The following is a 25,657-nucleotide window of genomic DNA, read 5'->3' as shown; positions in this document are numbered from 1 at the left end:
TATATATATATATATATATATATATATATATATATATATAGAATATATGTATAGTATGTACGCTGTATCAATGATATACCACGAGATGTATACATTTTTCATTAAAATGAAACGAGGCTTGCCCGAGTTTCCTTTTAATGAAAAATGTATACAACGAGTGGTATATCATTGATACAGCGTACATACTATACATATATTTTATTTATACCACATCAAAGTTTTCATTTTATATGGGAGATAAAACTGACAGCCACAAACAGCGCACTTTAGGGGAGTGAACTCTTCACAACCCCTCGCATGTATGTACGCTCAAAAAAGAAGTTCTGTAGATTTTCATAATTTCCTGTACACTTCATTCATATTAATTTATATATGTTTCCTTTAGCAATATTACTGAAATGAAAACACAAGGCAGATAGTTAACATTCAAAATATTTTTAATAATGTGCATGCAAACATTGAATTTGCAGCGTTCTTTGTCATGAACAGTAACAGTGCGGCCATTTGCATCGATAGCAACCGTACGATTCGAGCCGGAAATGTCAAAATAATGAAGGAACAATGGGTAATTAAACAATTTATCCTTAACCACATTTCATTGATATCGTTTATGTCCGTATTTCGCTATTTTTACTGACTGTCAATGTCACTTTCAATAATTCTCCTACGTTTTCGCTGTGTGGGCCCTGTTTGAGAATTCGCCTGTTGAAAGTTGACCCAGTTAGCGATCTCGTTCATGTTTTCCGTTAGGTTCATGACAAACATATTTTGTACGGTAATGTTTGATCCGTACAATGGGTTGCTGATAATCTTATTCTGCTGAATATTACACGTTTGGGAACTGGATATACTGCAGTGTGCAGCTGGAAATTTCTTTGTTGTGGGGGTGGGGGTTAACATCATCATTACTTGGGTGGCCGGTGTTGCTCAGGTAATTGGAGTACGTCTGTTGCTGTTTTTCACTAATCTCTGAGTAGCTGTTTATAGACTGCACGTTTTTGTGGCCAGAAATTTGCATGATATCAGTTGGGGGAAGGTTTTTGTCTCTTAACTTCTGAATTAAGTACTTGCGACTATCTGTGTTTGTTAATTTCTTTCTTTCTGTAATATTTGCTTTCTCTTTCATTTTTTTCATGATGCATCCAAGTTTGTTAATTCCAACGACTTGTTTCCTAAACCATTTTGGGTTTGTCGCTGAGATTGGCATAGTGTTGGGCGCAATATAGAAAGGATATTCACGTTGACAAAAGTCTGTTGGTCTTAGCTCAGCATACCGTTTGTGGATAGCAAGTGGATCTCTCTCTTTGTTGTTTTTGTTTTCATACATCTTAGGATTAATATCCCTGATGTCCTTGACATTGTCTCCTGTTCTTGTTTTTGTCTGCCTTTCAATGAGTTCAAGATATGCGAGGCCATTCACATCTTTCTTTAGTTTAACATCCCCCCCCATTTCAGATTGTGATGTTCAGTCACTCCCCTCAAACCAAAATGTACGGAGTTGTTAAACCACAATGTGTTAGCAATGGCTTCAGGTCTTTCCATCCCCATTAGTTTTTTACTATACAAGGCATTTATTTCTTCATCTGTGATCGGTTGACTCTGATTGGGTTTATTTCCTTTTCCTTTAGATTTTAAATCTTTTTGCTTAGCCCATTGAGCTTCCCATGTTAATACAAAATTTGTGTCTGTTCCTCTCATGATTGTACTTGCATATTTCTTGATTTTAAGGTGGCGATCAATGGAGCTGATGATGCTTTTTAAACTGTTTGGTTCAAACTCAGATCCATCTTTTCTCCTAACACTGAGTATAAAACAAGCCAGGTGCTGATCCAATTAAGATGGGTTTATCTTGTCTAACTTTCTGAATTCGTTTTTTGACTGCAAGAATTCTGTCACTAGCCTTACATCAAAAAGTGTCTTTTTTAAAGTGTTTGCATTCTGCTTACTTTCTATAAATTTCAGTATATCATCAGGCTCATGGTGTACAAATCTGTCTTCCCTAACACAATGATCATTTTCATTTACAAATGTCTCAGCCATGTCTCTATCAAACTCTTCAATTAACTCACAGTTTAGTAGATTAAATGTTGCTTCTTGATCTTGCTCCTTATCTGATGTCATTGTTTTCTTTTTTCCACAGAGTTGCAGTGTTTGATTTTTGCCAGAGGGAGAGACTTGAAACAGCAGTGTTGACAGAGATGAGAGCAGACGACACCGGGTGGAGCTCAGTAATATTTATTTCCTGAATTGAGTATTGTTGTTTTTTTTATATAAAAATGTTAGTTTCTATAAAATATTTTACAAGAAAACCATTATCTTGTTATTTTTTCCTTTTTAAATGTAATATTACAAGAAATTCATATCCATGTTTAGAGAGTATAATAGCTATAAAAACATCTTCATTATGCGTATTCGTACGCCATGGGCAAATCACAATTTGATATACCAATACTATTGGTATATCAAGTTGCTTTATACCAACACTTCAAAGGCCATGTTATTTTTAATGGATGTTGTATGTATATATATATATATATATATATATATATATATATATATATATATATATATAGTACTTGACCTTGTCCAAAGCCATGTTGACTTTGTTCTTGAGTAGAGATGCTGAAGATTTCTTTCTTGGCAAATATACTACACTTCGGTAATATTTTCTCTATGAGTGCGGGTTAAATATTAGGATTAATATCAATAGAAGTAAACTTATTTATTGCGGACTAGGTCATGGTTATTGGAAAACCCGCATTACAAATTCCTAACCTTCCTGAATTTTACTATATTCTGTATTATAATTTTACTAACAAAATTTATCTTTTTGAGTACCCAGAATGTTCCAGTGAGGAATATTACATTAATTGATGGTATTTCCAGAAAATTATAATCTTTCTCAGTGGGTGTTGATATTTAAAAGGTAATAATGATACAATCGCCATTTAATTTTCCCCTGCTTTTTACTCTCTTTCTCTCTCTCTCTCATAAAAAAGGGAGAGAATACGGGAAAATATGTAGAGTGAGATAAATGAAAAGAAAAATGAACTTGTACCCAGTAATCTACAAGAACCTGGAACTTTGTCACAGTTAGTTGTACACGTTCTATGCTATTTTAGTACAGTGTTCACAATACCAGTGATACAAATTTGGAATAGCATCTCAAGACTTGTACGGTATACTTATTTGTAACGAGGAATACACATACTGTAATCTATTTAATGTTTTGTTTCTTTCTATCTCTTTCTTCATGTTTTATAAAATTTATTAATAAGGGTCTAAAACATTATTTGAACGTCCGAATGCCTCTCTACCTTCCCTCAATCTTCCTCTATCACTCTGTGTGTTGGTAAGACAGTTCATTGACCAATAAAGAAATAGGGATAAGTAATGAAGAAATGCCTGTATTGTAAGTCACTACAGCCCCAACCCCATCCACACCACTCTCTCTCTCTCTCTCTCTCTTGTACTGACAGTGAAATGGAAATATCATGAGCGATGGCAATAAGTATACTTTAAAGTCCAGTGCTCTCATGGCCATTTCAAAATTTTAGCAATGTTCTCAAGTGAAGAAAGTATTTAACTACTTGTGTGTAAAGAGTTTGGTAGAGGTGCTTCATCTGCCTGTTCTAATTCTTTTAGTCTAAATTGCACTTCCCTTCCTCCTTTATAATAATGATTTGAATATGCTGACGCACCAATATACCTAATGTATCGCAATGAGACAATCCAGAATGTCTTTGAATGTGTCCTCAGTTATGCATATTTCTATTACGTAATTTACATTTGGGCCATGACTACACATTGCAATGAGCAATGAGCTATAAATCGGTTAAGGATTTTTTGACGACCGCCTCCATTAAGACCAAGTTTACTATTCCCATATTGAAGAGGTTCAACGCTCAGAGGTACGGTCTGTAAAGGGTAAACAATGTAAACCAAATTTGATAATCACATGCTGAAAAACTACATAACTTTGATTTACTCTATAACAGTTTACGTAATGTATACTTATTCTTGTTTTTGTTTAGTGACTTTAATGTCAATGAACGAATTAAATAATATCTATCCACTGACAATTGTAACTATTCTCTTACGAGTCATACTTTTGTCCGTCATGAATTTTATATACCCTGAATTTATACATGTATAATACCCAAAAGGTGACGTGCATGTTGTAAATGGAGCAGGGGAGATAATATATGCAGGTACATTTATATCGTAACTGGTCTCATCAGAGAATATCTAACTGATCTATGTAATACAAAATCAGACGCACAGTTCAAACAGTAATCTCAGCATATTCTTGTTTCTATGCTCTTCACAATATTGATATTCCAAAGGAGGAAAAAATGAATGTGGCTCTCTGATACAAAATTCTTGTAATATTAGTCATCCTAAAATTTTGTTAGTTTTATATAGGACCAGTCTTGATCTCTCTCAACCAGTAACAGTCATGTCTGCAATAATATCTTCATATTCGCGTCACTGGCAATCAGTTCGACATTACTTAGATCTTTATAAAAGTAAGTAAAAATAATTTTTAAATTACCATGTAAGTCTAAATGACCGTTAATTACTAGCATTTCAAGAGAGAGAGAGAGAGAGAGAGAGAGAGAAGGAAGGCTTATTTGATATTCGTTATTCTATTTCAAAAACTAAAATATATTCAAAACTTTTGTACTCACAGCCATACTTGTAATAAGCAACAGATGCAGATGTTAATGTCCTCGTTCAAATTGGCTTATCTACTAACCATCTGGTTTAGCACCAATCGTCCGCACGATACTCTTTCAAGGAAATAAAAATCCTGGTCGTCTGTCAAGTGTTATTTAGGCGTCAGCTTTCGATATCGACTGAGCACTCAGATCCTAACATGCGCCGATTATTATTAGATCAGCAAATAATATCTTCTATTCCCCTATGCATTTATCAAGAGAGAGAAGATTGGCACATTGCTAGACTCTGAGTGGTATTAGGAAAACAACGCCCTGCCTACAGAAAATAGCTGATATAAATTGCTGCTCTCATGAAACGAGATTGAATTAGTTAGCAATTTTGAAAATTGGGAACCGCCATTTCTGAATAGCAAAAAGAGACTAACTGCTCAGAGAGCAATTACTGAATCTTTCAATATGAAGGGAAAGAAAAAAATAGAAAACGTTATCGGATCGGATCGTTGTTTCCCCTACTCCATCCCCCTTCATTTTACCTATTGGTCTTTTGAGAGACGCACGTTTGAAGTCAAGCCAAGCTGGATTCTCTATAACCCAAATTACACCCATAAATCGAGTACCAAAATAACGGTAATTAAGCCGAAATTTAACGATATCTAAAGATATATCAGGTCTATTTTAAATTACCAGGATAATCCGTGCGAAAACAAAACTTACTTTATTTCTTTTTAAAATCTCATTCTTTTCAAGCTTTCTTGTTTATTTCCAATGCGAGGTGAATAGCTTCAGCTCTCCGACCGAGATTTAGGTAATCGTAGTACTACCTCCCAAATTGGTAAATATTTGGCGGACGAACTTCCAGCTAGATGTGCAAAGAGTCTTATGGCATGATATGTCTTAAAAATAACAATTAATCATGTTTCTTTAATCAATGAAATACCTATGCATTTAAATTTGAATTTATTCCTTCAACTCTGCAACATTAGTATTACTGAGCGTATTCTCTTTACTTCGTATGTAACCATGGTTTATGTTGCTGTTAGTGATGGCATGCCGTCTATCCATTGCGATGTTCATAACATGATAGTGACCACGGGATTGAAAGCAGTTGAAAGTGGCCATTATTTACATACAAGGTTTTCTTTTAATTGCAGGCGCTGAGAAAGACCGAGGATGTTTCGATTGAAATGAACTCATGTGTGAAGTACGGTAGAGCTAAACCGTTTCTTGAAAAGATGTGAGCATCACGGGATTCACAAGCAGCAGCAGAGAGACTGAGCCCACCAACTATTTCGTTCCAACAGAACCCCCCTATCGAAACACTCTTGATAGAGGATCTTATTTCACAAAATAAACCCTCTATTCAGAAAACTATGATTAATAAGCCTTCTCTGCTGACCAAGAGAAGTTATTTCAACAAAGATAACTCACTATGAAAATACTTCTTGACGATCGGGATCGTCGACGAAACACTCTCGGGCTCAGTCTCTCTGCTGCTCAAAATATTCTAGGATTTCTAACTAAAAATTGTATCTAACCCAACTCGATACCGTGTCCGAGGATCATGTAAATTTATCGTCACAAATCCGTGTGGTTTTGCCTGAGCACGACTAAAGAAATTTCTGAATTTATTGATGTCCATGTCACCGCTGCACCAAGTCCGATGAATATTTTGTAACGTGTGTGCGTCAGCGCCGTTAAATACCGCAAGAACGTTACAGTTATCTCTGATCACTTTTGGTATTTGTGTATACCGTTGAGTTACATAAATCACATCAGTGTTTTTGTGCCTACCGCGGGAAAATATCCTGGCAGGATTTGATTGTTTGTCCAGCATGATATCATCGTACACGACTAAATTATTAATACTCCCGTCGATAGCATCGATACTCGGTGCTTCATTGATATCAGTTATAAAATCAATAACATCTTCTTCACTTATCGATTTTGCACTTTCGTTAAAATCTTTTAATACCTGATAACATCGCTGATCGTCCACTGACGGGGCTATCAAATATAATTTATCCCACTTCATCCATTTCATTATTAAATTAAGTAACAACTGTGTCTTACCCGACCCAGATGGACCTATACTTGAATTTGGTAGCACTGAGTTATGTTTGATTGGCTCTCGTCGCTTTGACGCAGAAAAGTCAGTGATCTCCATTTGAAATGTCTTTGACATTTTATATATCATAAAAAAAATATGAATTTATATTGTGTGAAATGCCGAGCACATACCCCAACTGGGGATACAACAACAATTACAACAAAAAATAATCGACAAGCGCTTACAGGCAAGTGTGAACGATGCGGCACAAAAAAATTTAGATTTATTAAAAAAAAAACGGAGGTGATATCGCAGCCAAGTTAACAAAGTTACCAGGGGCTCCGTGCCCTAAATACCCAGGAGAAAAACATCTTCCAGGATATAATTATTGTGGTCCAGGAACCCGACTTGATATCAGACTTGATGACCAAGATCAACCAAAACCAGGTGAGTATCCGATAAACGCTATTGATAAGGCGTGTCATGCTCATGATGTAGCTTACCGAAGTAAGGATTTGCAACAGCGCCATCTCGCGGATGTGAAATTAATTCACGCGTTAAATGCCATCACTGATAAATCTTTCAAGGAGAGGTTAGCATCCTGGTTAATACAATATGCGATGAAATCTAAGCTTGTATCAGGCGCTGGTAATTAATTATAATGGAGTCGATTTATTATTCCCCAAGAGGATACTGGAGAGGTAACGCAGCAATTAGTAAACTTGCCAGTGCAGCAAAAGTTACAACAGTTACTGCCAAAAATTGGTTATCCCGACAGGCAATATGGCAAATTTATCTACCGCGCCCTAAACAAATTCACTTTGCACATTTCGATGTTAGTGTACCAAATGAGGTTCATCAGGCTGATATATTATTTCTGCCACATGATACTATCCGAAGACGCACATACAAGTACGCGCTAACTGTAGTTGATGTTGCAAGTAGATACAAAGATGCTGAACCGTTAACGACTAAAACAGCATCTGAGGTTGCTTCTGCGTTTGAAAGAATTTATCGGCGAGGTGGTCTGCGATGGCCAAATCTATTACAAGTTGATCCTGGCAAAGAATTTCAAGGTGCAGTATCATCGTTGATGAAGCAACATAACGTCACCATCAGACGAGGGCATACTGAAATTCATCGTGATCAGGAAATTGTTGAGCGATTTAATCGAACACTTGCTGAGCGGTTATTTGGTTATCAATACGCGAAGGAATTTATTCAAGATGCGAGATCGCGCGAATGGGTTGCAAGATTACCAAGCGTGATAGCTGCGCTAAATAATGAAATAACTCGAACAACCAACATGAAACCTGCCATCGCGATCACACAAAAAAATATACCACTACAACGAAAGAAAGAAAAACAGCAAATACTGGGTAATGTCACTGTAAGATATTTATATGAACCAGGTGAACTTGAAGGTGGTAAAAAAAGAGCAACTGATCCCATCTGGAGTGTTACCACACACAAGATATCCACCGTGACAAGATCCACTGGCAGACCAGCAATCTACAGGTTGGATTCAACTGCTCCTCAACGCGGATTCACACGTGAACAACTTCAGGTAATTCCCGAGGACACACAATTACCACCCAAATCACTGAAGTGATTTCGATCACTTAACTAGCGCTGGCGCCTCTACGTCGATTACAGTCAAGACAGGTCAACATGATATTATCACGTGTATGACCACGACTGTTATCTTTTCTGTCTACGGTAAATTGTCTTGAATTTTTATTCGAATACTGCCATAGCATTATACAATTACAGCTCGCAAAGTGATTATTTTGCTGTTGTTTCAGCGCGTTGATAAATTCAACATCAAGATCAAAATCGCGATTATTTTTTTTGTCACTCTGTTTGTAACCGGCTATTTTTTTTCTTATTATATCGCTGTTGTTTTCATTATTAATTTTATCAGCGTTTGAATGAAAATCCGAAGGATTTTTCAAGACAATTCTTCGCAGTTGAGACATTCTTCTGACTCTGGACACAGCTAAGTAGACTAAGTTTGACCATTCGATTCGATCATCAACGATCCAGACAGTTGTATCAGAGATAGTCAGTCCTTGAGATGAATGAATGGTCATTGCGTATCCTAGCGTCCACGGAGATTTATTCATTTTTAGTGCGTCTTTGACAGCATCAATATCAACTAGCACAATATCATTCAATACTAAATTCTGTTTTTCTGTCCCTGACGCAGTCAGGCGTCCTGGTATATCAACATCTATATTTTGTAACCGCGTATCAGCTGGTCTATAACATAACGGCACTGGCAACATTGGAAACTTTTTTTGTTGCAACCGAAATAGCTGTTGTTGAAGTGTGTCTCTGACTGTCTTCCTACTTGCCACTATCAAATCGTCTGGTTTCCATACACGTAAAAAGTCGCTCATCGAAGTTTCAGGAATCATCTCGCGTATAATTTCACACTGAATTTTATTCGGTTGTAGCCTGGTTAGTGTTTTAAATTCTTTCAACGTTGCATCAAGTGCTCGGTAATCATCAGACACTTCTTCGTAATAATCAAAAAAATTCCTCAGCCAATCATGTGGGGATGCGCCGACAAACGGAGGTGGTTGACCGTGATCGCCGCACATAATCACTGCAGTATTTTTCGTTAGCAGCCAATCAAGAAATGTTTTTAACGTTTCCAGCGGTACCGTACATATCTCATCCCAAATTATTATATCATTGATATATTTTGTTCCCATTCGATCTGACGTCCACACACCGCCGCTGTATTTGAAAAAGCTGTGATAAGTACAAGAATTGACTCCTCGTTGTTTCATTTCCCTGGCAAGTCTGTGAGTTGGTGTTAGCACAATCATATCTGATTCGAAAATCGAAGATTTTCCACGAAATAATTCAATCGCTCGAGTTGTTTTACCAGACCGGCCCGGCCCGTTTAAATAAACAGTTTTGTGTCTGGTGATTGGATCATACACCGATGGTGCGGAAGATATTTCTGGCATTTCTGATTTACAATGATCATCCTCGATTGCAACATCAGCGGATTCACAATATTCATGTAACATCTCCGCTTTTATTCTCCACGAACTCCATGATTCATCGTAAAAGTCTTCGACTTTCCTTGTAAAACGAGCCAGTGATTCTGAATATTTGTTATCGATATAAAATGAATCCATGGCAACTCTAACTACGGTGTCAGGAAATCGATTTACCATCGATAACAAATTTATAGAAACATAACCCAGCATTGAAGATCTTAGATGTGTGTACTGAGACGATTCTCAGTCGATATAACTTACAATTGTGCCCAACTTTCTTCCGTCGGACAAGAACACATCCTCCCGATTACAAAATATATTTCTCGCAACAGCGTCGGAGATTATAAAATCCAATTCAGCTTCATCGATAATCAACCGCGAGTGATGCATTTTATGATCAAATGCTGCACCCTGAGTAAATTTACCGATTATTCTTCGTCCGAGATCTTTCGCTGTGTTTTCACTGTTACCGAGTTTGATCTTGAGAATTTTAGGAGCCTCACTGACGATGACATCCATCGGGGTATTTGGACACTCTCGTGCATACTCGCTGATAACTTCTTCGAGGGTAATACGCTGCGGTGTTGGTAACCAAACTGAGGTCTGCGGTTGATATGATATGATTGCTTCACTGACAGTCAACGATACCAGTATTCGGCTGTCAAGCATATATCGCAATAACACTATTGGTACCCAGCGCTTTTCACTGAAGTGTCTACCAAACCAAACATAACAAATCTGATGAAGCCCTTTAGCAAATTCAAACGAAGTCACACGAGCAAATCCTGTGAAATCAAAGTTGGGTAAAACGCCGTTTATAGCAACTCGTGTCATCGAGTTCGTGGGATGTCCAAATCGCTTAAAGTATTCGCTGCACTCGCCGTTTCCGAGAAATCTTCCTGGGTAGCAGGCAATCATATCTACGGAAATCATATCCCGATAGTCATATCGGGTATTCCATAACCCGCCGTGTCCATACTCGACACAACTTAATTGTATATCTGAGAGAAACTGACTTCGGGTTGGTCTCCACGAATTTCTTTCTCTTGCGGCGTGAGCGGCAACACTTGGAACTGTAAAACAATTAACCAATAACTGCTCAATGTTGTCGAAGCATTTCTACGCTTGCGTTTCTCACATATTGTTCTGCGAGTTTTTTCATTTGTTGTTGCAACGACTCTGTCCAGTATAATTCCCCGTTGGGTCTCACAAATTGATCATACACGGAATCTTCGGAACTTCTAAATAACCACACTGACACAGGGTCGGTTTTACTCAGCGTGTAAATAGCTTCAAATATATTTCCGCGATAAAATTTGACAACACGATCTCGTGGAAATATTGTAACCGCATCAGTCCAGGCATGAGAGTTATGATCAATAATTTCAATCGGTGATCCTGACTTTTTATAATGTTTGGAATTATATAATATTTCTCCGGTTAGTGTTTTTACTGTTATTGAACATTTTAATTTACTTGATAGCACAGCAACATCATTTATTGATGCCCCAGTATCCTTAACCGATTCAGCCCAGGTTGTTATTTTTTCACGTCGCAGATCGGTTAAACCGTTTCCTCGTTTTGCGTTTTTAAAATGTTCCATTACTCGCTCGGCTACACAATTCAGCGTAGAAACGCTTGCGTTTCCAGAAAATCCTTCGGATTTTGATGACGTCCTCATCGGGGCGAGTTTATCAATTTTTGGTTTTTTTACCGGATATATTCCATAAACGACTGCGGTTACAGGATACGATCGAGCGTAATATGGTTTATCAACCCCGGTCAGCATTCCTGGTCTGGAATTTCTACTTAACAGAATTGTCTTTCCGTTAGCAAGAACAGGGTCAAGTTTGTCACGGATAATCTCATCGGAATCTGTTTGCACAATAAATTTTATTCTGAAAAAATATTTCTTAGTATGTCCATCGCTTTGATGAATATCAAATATATAATCAATAATTGGTTTTGCTCGGGCATCAGTCATTGTAGCATCGATGATGACCTCATCACCGCCGAAGAGTTCGTCAATGATATTGACTGAGTCAGTGTTGCGGATAATTTTAAATGACGACCATACATGAGATGCGCCGTCGTCGCGAAATTCTTTTTTACCTTCGTTGATAATATTAAACAGATCAGCTAGATACCGTCGTCGTGGATCGGGGGTTAACCTGTCAAGATCGAATCTCCCGGCGCCAACTACAGATAATTTCGAAAACACCACCATATTATATTTAGGACAAGTATTTAAATAAGAAATATTATATATATATATATATATATATATATATATATATATATATATATATATATATATATATATATATATATATATATATATATATATATATATATACAAATGAATAACTGCAAGTGGTTAAAAGTTGGATCCGTAACAGTCTGTGGTAAGCCTTGCAGGAAGGAATTCTGCGGTGAACACATACAGAGCATCAAACGAGGAAGCACAGGACCTATTCCCTGCCTGCGATGTGGCATTGGTGTCAGGGGTAAAACACAATTATGTGCGGGGTGCGGGGGGGGGGAAACGATACCGGGAACTCAAGCGATATTACAATAAAAAAAATAACGGAGTCGCGCTAAAATCCGAGAGTGATTATATAACTAGGTTTTCAACCAAATTATAAATTAGACAGATACATTATATATATGATGAGCCAAGAATTTGTCCAGCATCCAACCATCAAGAATTACGAAGCATCACGTGAGGGAATAGTCAGACATCGCAGATTGAAAAAACCAGTTGGTGTCGTTGAAAATTCTGGTTATCTAAGATTTAGGGCTGGGGGTAAAAACTATTATAATCACAGGTTTGTGTTTGAGTGTTTCCGCGGAGAGATCAAAAAAGGTCTTGTAATTGATCACAAAGATGGTAATAAACTTAATAACTCTGTCCAAAATTTACAATCCATAACACAGAGCGAGAATTCTGCACGAGGTAGCACTGGTAAATTTAAGAGCGTTACAAGAAGAGCTGTCAGATCTCTCAATAAAAATACTAATAAAGAAAATATATTTCGCTCAATGACCTCAGCTGCGAAGTATTTTGGTATTGAACCGCGTTCGGTTCAACGTGTTGCAGAAAATATTATCAAATCAACTTTTTCAAGTAGGTTTGATAGTTGGATTATATTTTCTTATGTAGATAACTCTGCATCGACTGCGTGAAAAGTCAATGATACAATTATTTCCGCGTTGTTACCAGCGCGCTATAACACTTTACAGGTAATAGCAGACGATTTTCTGCACAAGGAAGTAAATAACTTCCCTTTATTTTATCAAGGTGACTGTGTCAAGAATGATTTTATCCTCCTTGATTTTATCAAGGTAAACGTGTATTTATCTTTTTTCACAGACAATATCACTATTTTATTACACTTGTTCGGGTTTATGGTACATGTGTAGTTTCCACACGATCATATTTAAGAAAATACGTTTTAAACAAATCACGCTGAGCTATTTCTGAACTTTCAGGTATCAGTCGGTTTATATACAATATCGTCCGAATACTATATTGGGGTTTCGAAACCCAACGAAGTTGCACAACTTTCTCCGTTATCGCCCCGTTCAGGGGTGACCTTTTACCCCAAAACGGGATTGATTTTCGGGGGTGGGTGTGCAACTTTGTTGGACGTAGAGTATAACCCCGCATCTGTCTGTGTTGTCTACATGTTTGTACCGTCCTAGGATAAGTTAGAATTAAGTTATATGTTTGTACCGTCCTAGAATAAGTTATATATGCAATTGTAAATATTGTAAATAACAACTGCTGTAAATATGCTTCTACTCATATACTTCTGCTGTAAATATTGTAAATAACAACTGCTGTAAATATGCTTCTACTCATATGCTTCTGCTGTAAATATTGTAAATAACAACTGCTGTAAATATGCTTCTACTCATATGCTTCTGCTGTAAATATTGTAAATACTATGTGTTTGTGCCGTCTTAAGAATTAAGTTATATGTTATGTGTTGTCCCCATATGAGCCTTGCTAGGATATCAAATGGTAAGCTAGGAGGTTCACAAATGGGGAATGTCTCGTCGTTCGCAAACACACCTTCTGGGCTTTCTAGACTGTTATTTGATAGTTTAGGAGCTCATTGGGGGTAGTGTTTCCGCTCCCTCCTGAGTTTGGTAGCCTATCATATGATAATTAGAATAGTTAGAATTAAGTTATATGTTTGTACCGTCCTAGAATAAGTTATATATGCAATTGTAAATATTGTAAATAACAACTGCTGTAAATATCCTTCTACTCATATGCTTCTGCTGTAAATATTGTAAATAACAACCGCTGTAAATATGCTTCTACTCATATGCTTCTGCTGTAAATATTGTAAATAACAACTGCTGTAAATATGCCTCTACTCAAATTCTTCTATGATAAGCTAGAAACTCAAGGAGATGTGATGTTTTTTTTAATTTTAAATATATAAAAATATATATAAATATGAATCGAGAAAATATCAATAATGTGATTGATGCTATTAAAAAATTAGAAAAACAAGGATTTAAAATATCACTAAATGTTGAAACTATTCTGTCTGATTTTGAATCATTATACGAAGCTAAATGTGCAGGGCGTTATATTCTTTCTGCTCAATATCGATTCATAAAGACGATACAGAATAATTTGTATAAATCGCTGGCCAGCGTAGCGGAGACACAAATAAATGAATTTGTTCCACTGTCTCGTGCAATCGAAAAGATCAGGCTGGCACTGGCAGCTGAGTATGAAACAAAGAAGATAATAAATAATCGGGTCAGAAGATTAAAGCATTGTATGTCCGCTGACGCTGTCAACGATGAAAATCCAGAGAATTTTGAAGTCAATGATAACTTCGTCACGGATGACGAAGTCATTCACGAAAATCCTAAAGGATTTTCAGAAGTAAATACCTCACCTTGATTGCATTTTACTTGGAAGTGAAATCGAAAGTAAAAAAAAAGTAATATTTTTTTTTACTGTGTAAATTGTGCAACTGTCCGATTTCGTTGGTTTTCATAGCAAAATACCCTATCAGGATTAGCAACTTGGACAATTTCGTTGATTTTTACTAACAATTACTCCTATGAATCCGTGACTTCGGACTGTTTTGTTGGTTTTCATAGCAAATTACTCCTATGAATCCGTGACTTCGGACTGTTTTGTTGATTTTTACTAGCAATTACTCCTATGAATTCGTGACTTCGGACTGTTTTGTTAATTTTTACTAGCAAATACCCTATAAAATCTGCGACTTTGGTCTGTTGCAGAAAAATTACTATGAAAAATAAAATCCCGCAGTGAAATAATTATTATATGAAATTTATACACACTGCACGATTTCACTGGTTTTCATAGCAAAATACCCTATCAAATCTACGACGCTGGACTGTTTGTTGGTTTTCATAGCAAAATACCCTATAAAAATCAGGAAAATTGTCAGTGGTAAAAAAAATATATATATAAAGTAAAATATTTGACATTTTTAAAAATCCTAAAGGATTTTCACTGCAGTATCTTATCAAGATGATCCCGTGAAATGCACGAGTGAACATAATTGAGGATTTGGTCTGCGTCACAATTAATCATCGTGATATTGTTTTCGCGGAATTGCTTCAGCTGAAATTCTGTCAGTAAAAAACTATCATTGCCGTACTTATCGATGATTATTTTAACATAACCCGGTAAATGGTTTCCGGTAAATATTTTTCGGATGAATTCTTCAAGCGCGCTTTTGTCGTGGATGGAACATCTCACGTGTTGATACATTTGCTTTGTTATTCGCGTTCATTTAATATAATTTATTGTGACAGTGCTGTCATTGATGATGATGTCTCTGGAAACGCTAGCGTTTCCGACCGGGCTATCATCGTCGTCGCTGTCAGTGTAATCGGAAACACTCTCTGTTTCATCGCTGGAAACACTCTGTGTTTCAATGTCACCGACAACAAAATCATCGTCAGAGACACTCTGTGTGAAAACGCTAGCGTTTTCATCTGAAGATGTTTCCGAATACTTCTTTGAATTTCTTACGAAGTCCTGACATTTCCTGTAAAACATTATTATGATATGATATTATTAATTGGAAGTCTACGACGAAAATCGTTTCACGATGAAAGTCCTTAGGACTTTACCAGCAGATTAATACTAATAGTTTTATTTCTCAGGTCCAAAAGTCTACCCTGTTGGTCAGTGACTTTAAAATTCATCCTTGTCAAAGTTGGATTTAAACACTGCAGAAATACTGGATTGATTGGCTCTTGTACAATCAAAAACCCAGGTGGTTTTTTAGGAGTAAATGAGTACAGTATAAACCTTTGCTGGGCTTGATTTGATATTGTTGTGTCTGTGCTGTAACTGCCATCGATTACGTCACACACAAGATTGACCGCGACGACATCAGTGATATTTACGATTCCCGGAGAAATATGTCTGCCATCGCTCGCTGTGGAATTGTCATGTCTGAGGATAGTTGGCGGTGGCAATATTCGCTTGTACTGGTCAAGTATGTCATCGAAATACTCATCGATGACATCAGTGACGTATTTTCGTAAGATGACCGGGGAAACGTATCCTGGTAATTTAAAATTCGGCAACGTGTCTTCGGTCAGCGAGTACTCATCGAGAAATGGTTGTTTAGCATCGAGTCTACTGTTAATCATTGCCTGAATTATTCGCTGGTTATAATTTTCCATGTCGTCGGCAAGCTGATTTAATATCTCAATTTGTTTAATAATTTCGCTGCGTGAATCAGAAATGTGCATATTTCCGAGATGTTCTTGGAAGCGTTGCCGTAGCTGCGCTAGTTGTGCTCGGTGCGACACATAAATAATTTTAATATGTTCAATAATTTTTCTTAGACCGACAACGAGTGTAGAATGTCCACCCCGTGGAAACACCGAGTGAGCAAAATTCCACATAATATTGTTATCGGATTTAATCGAGGAAAGGAAGATACCCACCGTTGCACTTTTTATATCATCCAGTTGTTGTTTGTACGATGGGATAATTCCGTGATATGACCTCGCGTCAGTGATATAATCAGACTTCGCTGGGGGCGGTGGTATCGGTGGTGTCGGTGGAGTGACTTCAGGCCATCCTAATACTGTACTGATTGAACTGTTATAGATATCTACGGCGTAACCCGGTGTTGAGATTTCGATGATCGTTGACAACGTTGGTTCGTGTGCAATTATTGATGTTTTTGCCTCTTTGGTGGTGATACGCTTCATTTGACGCTGTATTTCTTTGTTGATTTCTTCTATCTGATAAGACCCTGTTGGTAAATTAATGACGTTCCAATCTGGAGTACCGTCAGGGTTATTCTGATACGAAAATACAAATGAATTATTCGGCGATTGTCCGTGAAATGATGTCGACCTGATGTTGGGCCAACTGTGATATACTCGTAATTGTGCCAACGCGATTTCTTTTGCTGGAACTGCAGTTGGAAAATTAATATTAAACTCCGGTTGCGTCGAGGATAGAGTTATCATTGATGTTTTTACCGGAGCTGTATTTGCGGCTATGTCTGATAGAATTTGTGTTGTCATTATTTATCAGTGTTGTTTTTAAATCTTCATATATCCTGGTGAGCTCGGTGAAATCCGCCGTGGATATATTGCTGTCAGCGACGGATTCCGATAACGCGTTAGAAAGTTTTGAATAACTCCGCTGAGTAAGTTCTAATTTAGTTGTGTATTCACGGAGTTTGTCACTCGCGCACGATGATATTTTTTTCGCGATAATACTAGCAACTCCGGCAACTGTGGTTGTCTCTGACACAGCAATGGTGGCGGCATTCGCCGCGGTAACCGGAGTCAACGCTGATAATACTACTCCGGTTGATGCTACCACCGCGGATACAGAATACACTAGCACATCTAACACGGTTACTCGTCGTCGATATTCTTTCACTTTGATGGTGCACTCGTCAATGATATTTTTTAACTCTGACTGGTATTCACGTACTTGATCGTACCTGTGCTGTTGAACATCTGTTGCCGTTGTCATTTTATTATTTTACGCGGTAACCAATTGAGGTGTTTCAGCTACAAATTCCAAACACCACCAGTAAGATGTTGCGGTTAATTCCTCGTCTGCGGCTTCCAGTATAGGTGTGAAAACACTTAGAACTTTTTTGGGTACCATGATGCCGGAGTTCCTGGAAGTCTTAGACCTCGCCCCGTTTTTTTTCGATATCCTTTTCCTGTGACTTTCTTTAATGCCATTCCAGCAGCTGTTCCAACAGCTCCTAACGCTGCAGCTTTTGCTACTGCGGGGGCAGCAGCAGCTATCAACGTTGGTATTGCCGCGAGAAGAGGAAATATACCACCGGTTTTAACCATATCTTTGACAGCTGCCGGAGAGAGATCAAGTCGAACTCCAGTCGTTGCCTGCGCTGCTTTATTGAAATGTTTTAGCTGAGTTTTAGTCAATGACAGTTTGTTTGGACTGCCCGCTAACTGATCGTGTTTTAGTGTTATTGATGTCCCACATGTGCTTGCGTGTTTCGATTGTAATTTCTTCACCTGACCCGGAGTCAGAGTGACATTAACATGACTGTATGACGTTTATTTAATACGAGATTGATCTAATTGCGTTACATATTTTCCACGGGAGCATCAATGAATCTCATTCGGCCGCCAACACCTTCAAGTAACATTGCTTTATCGGAAAGTATGACCGTAATTGCTCTAGCACCTCCAGGAACTACTGGTGGACCAACTGCCCCAGCTGGTACTCGAGCCGGGCGAGCCCGAATAACTATATCAACGACAGATTTTCTGATTAAATCCAAATGTTCCAACGAAAAGTAATAGATCGGAAACAACGTTGTAAAATCACGCTGGGATATCTGCAACCCAGTGTCAACGTTTTGATCACGCCCATCATAAGACATCAATCGATAATATGCCCGTGCAACATCATGTTGTTCAAAATTTAGATTGATGTCCTCAGCGGGTTCTTGATGTCCGTTTATTCTTAATGAAATCTCAGAAACCCCCAATGGGTCAAATGTCATTATAGTTTCTTCTTGATTATTTATTCTATGATTTGCTTGAAACGCGATAAATATATGTCGCGCTGCTGATACTCCTTGTTGTGATCCCAATTGCCACGTAAACAATCCAGGAGCGTTGACAGGAGTGCTATCTGTTGTCATTGCTAACCATGATAATAACGATTTTCCACCTTGATTCATAAAAGAAAGTAACCGTTCTTCTTCAGCGATTGATGGAGTCATTGTTGGCATCCACAGAGATAGTTTTCTTAACACTACTTTACCAGGATCAACTCCAGCAGCTCGCCATATTGCATCATTATCAGATTTTTTCTGACGAGCACTACTGTATGTTTGGCACCAAATATAACCTTTCGGACATTTCTACAAAATCCAAAAATATGAGACAGTGGAATAGCACAGGAAAACTCTTCATTTTCGCTTAACATTGTTCGACGCGTGGCAAAACCCAAGTTGAAAGCTTCATTCATGGATGCAGCTGCATCCCCAGCCGCGTTCAACGTTATATTTCTGTGGTCGGGATGATTAGATGTGTCCATTGCAAACATCATTGTTGGACCAGCTGATCTTGTGTAATCATCAGAATATCTTGCAAGACCAAGTATTGTCGTGGCAACATCAACATTGTCCAAACACGACTCAATATCTTTTCCATCAATCGAGTATGTGGCCTTGCTAAATAACGCCATCACACCATTATTAACAAAGCCAACACGATCGCCTATTCCATACCCAGTACCATCCTCTTTTAAGATCCTACCTGAGACTTCAATAAAAACCTCACAAGGCAGAAAATATCTACTTGTATCATGAATTTGAAATTCAATTCTCCCCGGCGCGTTAGGTGTTTTTGCATCATAGGAATAGGATTCATCCTTTCTGACTGGTTTATCCATATCAAATGCTACGTTGGATACGCGTTGAAACATCTTATTGTAATGTATTATTATCTAAAACGAAGACCACTTCCCGCTATTAAACTTGAAGCTATATTTTTTTCTATTTCTTTGGAAGGTATCAGTGACGCTAGTTTTTGATTTGCAGTTAAATTTATTATTTTGCTAACATTTGTAGGCATATCTGCCATGCTTGGTAATTTTACCGGCGGCGGCTTTCTGCGTATTAATCGTGCTAGTCTATCTTTGATTGTCGAGAACACCTTGCCGGCAGCATCACCGATTACACCAGAAGCTTTATCTCTAATAACATCAATAGCTTTTGACGATAATTGTTTTGCAATTGGTCCCGCCTTTGGAGCTATTCTTGTAAACAATCCTTGAATAACATTTCCAAGTCCGTCTCCATAATATGCACTGTAAACAGGATATCGCGAATTTACCACTCTGACTCGTCGGGTCATATGATGAGAGTCATGTATGATCATTTTATCTAATTAGTTATTTCTCTAATCGACTTTCAATCGCGGCGAATTCAGTCGCTGTCCACGAGTTCATCAATAAGTTCTCGATAGATATGAGAATCCATGATGCCGCCGCGAAATAATCGCTGACAGATATCAGCCGCTTCATTAATTATTTCTGATGAGTTATTTCCGGCTCGTTTTCCTCCGATGAGAACTTCTAGCCGTGATACATCATTGATGATATTATCAGGACAGGGAATAAAACCAGACCCCAAACCTTTCCCGGATGTTTCTTTAGGTTCATCGAAAAATTCCTCTGGAATGGTTTCCTCGGGGGGTGATTGTGGCTGTTGTTGTTGTCGTATCTCTGCCAATTGCTCCTTAAATTTTATGTAACTGGAATTAGTTGGATCAAAGGGTAAATCTTTTTTGCTACCAAAATATACCACAGTTGTCCATTCCTCGAAGGTGTCTATTTTGTCTAGATATTTTTTTCTTAAAATTTTTTTTCTGTTATCAAAATTATGTAAAGCAAAAGCGGGAAGAGACATAGCACTATCCAATTTATTAAGACCTGATTGCGTAAACAACCCTCGAGGAGTTAATTGTTGTTAGGTCTGCTGCAACGAGGAGGAAGTTGATATAATTCTTCTGATTCTTCTCTTTCTTTTGGTTTCGGATCTGTGACGACTCGCGGTTTAGCTATTTTTTTCAGAGTTGGTTTTTTATGTCGTTTTGTCTGTCGCATTTGGATATCATATCGATCTGATCCTGACATATACTCTCGATAAAATACATCACTGGTATCTAACCGTTCGACACCCCGTTTTATTTTATAAATTCCGTCGAGAAATTGTTGTTTAGATACCTTTTGATTAGGATCTTTTATAAACTGTTCTCGAGAGTGATAAGCCCTAGCAGCGTCAACACCAAAAGCAATTCGTCATCTCTATTTTCGACTGGACGATTTTTTATTTTATCCACAAAATCTTCAAGAAAGTCTGTTTTATAATTAAATCCTTTAATCGGTTTAGGTTGAGTCCGCTTAAGTTCTTCTATCGCTTGAAACAAACTTTTTTATGGTCGTTCAGGATCATCGGGATCGGGTTTTCCTATGATAGCGGTTTTAACTGTTTCAGTAGCTGTTGTAACAGGTTTAAATAATTCTTCTGCACCTGTTGCAAATTCAACTTGTGCTTGCTGACGTGCTTGTAATTTTTGTCTTACAGAATCTCGCACAGGAAGAAATTTTTTTATTGCTTCTAGTCGCTCTCGAGCTAGTCTAGTTGTGAGAGCTTCTCCAATGTTGGCCATTATTGTTAATTTAAATTTTTAATTCACAACAGAAATCCTAGAATATTTACATTTCTTAGCAGCAGAGAGACTGAGCCCGAGAGTGTTTCGTCGACGATCCCGATCGTCAAGAAGTATTTTTATAGTGAGTTATCTTTGTTGAAATAACTTCTCTTGGTCAGCAGAGAAGGCTTATTAATCATAGTTTTCTGAATAGAGGGTTTATTTTGTGAAATAAGATCCTCTATCAAGAGTGTTTTCGATAGGGGGTTCTGTTGGAACGAAATAGTTGGTGGGCTCAGTCTCTCTGCTGCTCAAGCACATTGTTAGCTTGACAGATTTTAAAGTGCCACAACAGGGTATCTACCTTTATTCAGTTTATTTCTTGGTAAAAGAGATTATATATTCAAAATACGAATGTACAAAATCCGATTGAAAAATTTTCAGTAATAACTGCATGGGAGCCTACCTAATATCGCGTTTGCACTTGTTTACGATCATAACCGAAGGCAACCGCCGACCACTTTCGGTATTTAGTGAAAACAAAGCGTGACGTCACATTATGACCACTTGTTGTAAACAAAGGCTCAGTTGATATCGTCACCCAAATTAATCCGTACCAGTTTGAACCCTATATTTCCAATACCGAACAATCCGAAGTTGCAGATGAAGATGACGAAGAAAAAAGACAAGATAGATTGACGGACAATTCATGGTAATTGTTTTCTGAATATATCTACGGCCTAAGTTACGATAAATATGTGTATCCGACGATATTCACAGCAAATTTGGATTTTTTCTCGCCTGTAATAAAGGCTGCACAAGTGTATAGCATTTCATGGGTAGAGACGTATCTATACGTTGATAAGTAAAAGGTACATCGGATCACAGTTGTAAGTTTTGAAAACCTGTGAACAAGTTGATATGATTTAGAAGTACTTAAGATTTCTAGGAGAGGAGGTCCGCTTTTTTTCACAACTATTGAAATAGGCAGGATATTACCCTCATGACATTAAAATTGAATTCATATTCTGTACGCTGTATTATAAGTTAAAATTTCGAATTTCTCATATGTATGCTAATAGTTGATTTTGATAAACTATGAAATATACCTTTTTTGTCTGTGGTAAGCATCTTCTTGCAACTTCTATTTTCTTTCGTATCTAATTTAATTTTACAGTGCTGTACTAAACGTTTTATCTGTTCCTGACTTTAGTCAGTTTGTATCATTGTACTGTGCTATTGATGTGTTCATAAATATGAGATTAAATTTGACAAGCACAGCACAATGCATTAAGGAATAAAACTCTATTTTACGTGTAAATGTGGACATTGTTTGGTAATGCCTACATCAAGGAAATGTGTATGTTGTTGTGACATAGAGAAGGTCACAAGTATCCGCAATGAATACCAGGGGATACTGTGTAGAGCACACCATCCAGGGTTCACTGCAGTTTGTCTCGACATCCATGTTTTAAAAGTTGCATACTACCAGTATAGACAACAATTTGGAGAACATCCAGAACAAGTAAATGAGTAAGTTAAATATCGGAGTAATTTTTCATGTTCTTTTGTTTTCATAAATTTTGCTTTCATGATCTATGCATGACAGCATAGTATTGGAGTTATTAATACAGCAAATAAATAAACCACTTTTTCAAGTCATTTTATGACATCTTCTTGGATTGAACCCATGTTCTGGAGGCCTACACTGTCTAACCTTTATACCAGTGATACTGATGAATCATGCCAAAAAACAACACATATACATGTACAAATATTGTTTTATTTCATTTTTTTGTGTCACAAAATAAGATGGTCATATATATATGTGTGTGTGTGTGTGTGTGTGTGTGTGTGTGTGTGTGTGCACAGATTATACTGGATTCATTTAACTTTATTGATATACAAAATAATGATAAATCACACTGGGTCACTACTAATACTATCTACTAAAACTTTTGATTTCCAAATGTTATCTAATGCATAAAGCATATTCTATTTCAACTAAATTTTCAAATTATTATTTCAGAAGACATCGGTATACAGCATATAGACGATTTGCTCTGTGGTGTTGGCACTTCTTGGGCAAGGAAGTGAGGATCATCATTCTATCATGTGTTCTTCAGAGGATCCGTACTGCCTTTCCTGATCAAAACCTGAACTACACTGGCTTTCATGAGGCTGACAGCAATTAAACCTGCTAGGAAGATTTTGAGTTGCAATATCCTTGTCAGGCCTCTCATACAGACTACATAATGGTGGTGATACATCTACCAGAAGTTTTACTCCTTCATCATTTATGTGAGACACCTGTCCAATTGTGAATGCTGTTTTCATCAGACATTTGACATAATCTACAAATTAAATTTAATATGCATTGTATTGTACAAGCCAAAAACTGCAACCTTTTGTTGAGGTTAATACATGAATTAAAAGTATTTGTCTTTACAATTGTTTGTATATTTTTACTATTTTACCACAGGGAAAATTCATGACCTTTAAAATTAAAGGAGTGTCAACTTTAACAAATATTTTGCCTTTACTGTTTGAATTTAATAATTTAAAAAAATAATATAGGTACATACACTTGGTACAACAGTATTTATATTTCTAAGTGATATATGCCTTTCTGTTCATTAATTACTAATGTATATTCTTGCCATATATTGAGTCGACAAGGATTTTCCTGACAGTGTATTCTCCTTTCTTGTACTTTGGATATCTGGCTCTCACATCCTTAGTGCATGCTTTCTCTCTTTGGCTGTTTTCATTAAAATGCAATGCAGCTAGCTAAAGCCTATTTCAAAGTAAATAAAGATGCAAAATACAGTATATCATTCTATCAGAATACAGATAATTTATTTTTATAGATACTTTATTTGCAACATTCCAAAACACTAAAAACTTTATACAAATTTACATTGTAGGATATCAAAATATCAGATCTTTATATCTATGATTTAATTTGAATATGAATATACTGGACTATAAATAAAACATTGAAAAACCTGAATCAGAATTTTTGTGTGTGCAATAATTTAAGCTTTACCTTGAAAGCATTCCATGATAGAAGAAACCAGTCATCTTTGGTGCAAAATAATTGATCACAGAGTTGTATCCCTGAAGCTTGTTGTCCAGATGACAGCATTGGTACATATTTTTTCATTTGTCTGCTGTCACAATCTCTTCAAGCTTGTCAACTACTTTAGATCCTATAAGTTATAAAATATATTTACCAAAGCTTGGTTTTATGCTATCTTGCATGAAAATTAAAGTGTGCACTAACAAAAATGTATCTAAATTCAATAAATTACTAGACCAATACAGTTAAATCAAAGTCACATACCTATATGACATGTGCTCCATAAGATGCTTTTGCATACCAAATATCATTGATCAATAAGAAATAAATTTACTAATTGAAAAACTTGATGGACTTAAATGATTGTTGCCAAGATACGACTGAAAAATTGTTGAACATGACAACACCACTACCACCGAAAAAAATCATAACACAATATTGTAAAATTTCTACTACATTTTGTGTTATTCAGATTATTATTCATTGCGGATGGGAATTTACCTCATCACGTTTGTAAATATCTATATGTAATCTGATTCACACATTTGTCCGACAATGAAAAATATATGTAGGCCTTCTAAATCTACCAGCAGAAAGATTTTTCTATTCACATGGTCAAACAAAGTTGAAGGCAACATGAAAATTGTGACTATTTATGCACTGTTTATATCTCAGTTCTTGATTGATTAGATATTTAATGCATTTGTTTTGAAAACTATGAAAAAACGTTCTATAGGATAGAAATGGAAATGTTGCAGTGACTGATCTTTTGAATATCATATATATAATATGGTACGTATCATTAAAAACTCACCCTTGCAACTTCTCTCTTTGAATAGCCCCTTCTTACTTTCTTTGATGGTGACACTTAACAAGTTACTAACTCTGATGGTGACAACATTCCAAGCCTACACAGTTGATGATTTGGTGTTGAAGTTTCTGATACATTAGCAGTTACCTTGGCTTGGTTGTCAGTTTCCTTCACTCAGTGGAATGACGGAGCATCATCATCATTGAGTTTGGCTTTCTTTTGGTGCCCTACCCATATGCTCAACATCAAATTTATACCTAAATGGGAAGCATTCTGGTGTGAACTGAAAGGAGCAGAGCCTAGAGGGCAGAAAACTCAGTCGGACCA

The 25,657-nt window shown here is 36.9% G+C and overlaps 1 long non-coding RNA gene across 1 annotated transcript; it reads left to right on the top strand.

Annotated features, from left to right (window-relative positions):
* The first annotated feature begins 478 nt into the window (after positions 1-478).
* Positions 479-24,450, top strand: LOC149803644 (uncharacterized). Its single transcript, XR_016420240.1, has 4 exons — positions 479-565; positions 2,141-2,228; positions 5,834-5,916; positions 23,467-24,450. It is a non-coding gene; the product is annotated as an uncharacterized LOC149803644 (long non-coding RNA).
* Positions 24,451-25,657: the final 1,207 nt, after the last annotated feature.

The sequence above is a fragment of the Sinohyriopsis cumingii genome, chromosome 3, assembly GCF_028554795.1.
Source record: "Sinohyriopsis cumingii isolate HCF-2022 chromosome 3, ASM2855479v2, whole genome shotgun sequence".
In the NCBI taxonomy this organism is placed as follows: Eukaryota; Metazoa; Mollusca; class Bivalvia; order Unionida; family Unionidae; genus Sinohyriopsis; species Sinohyriopsis cumingii.
This window is presented reverse-complemented; position numbering and strand designations above follow the sequence as displayed.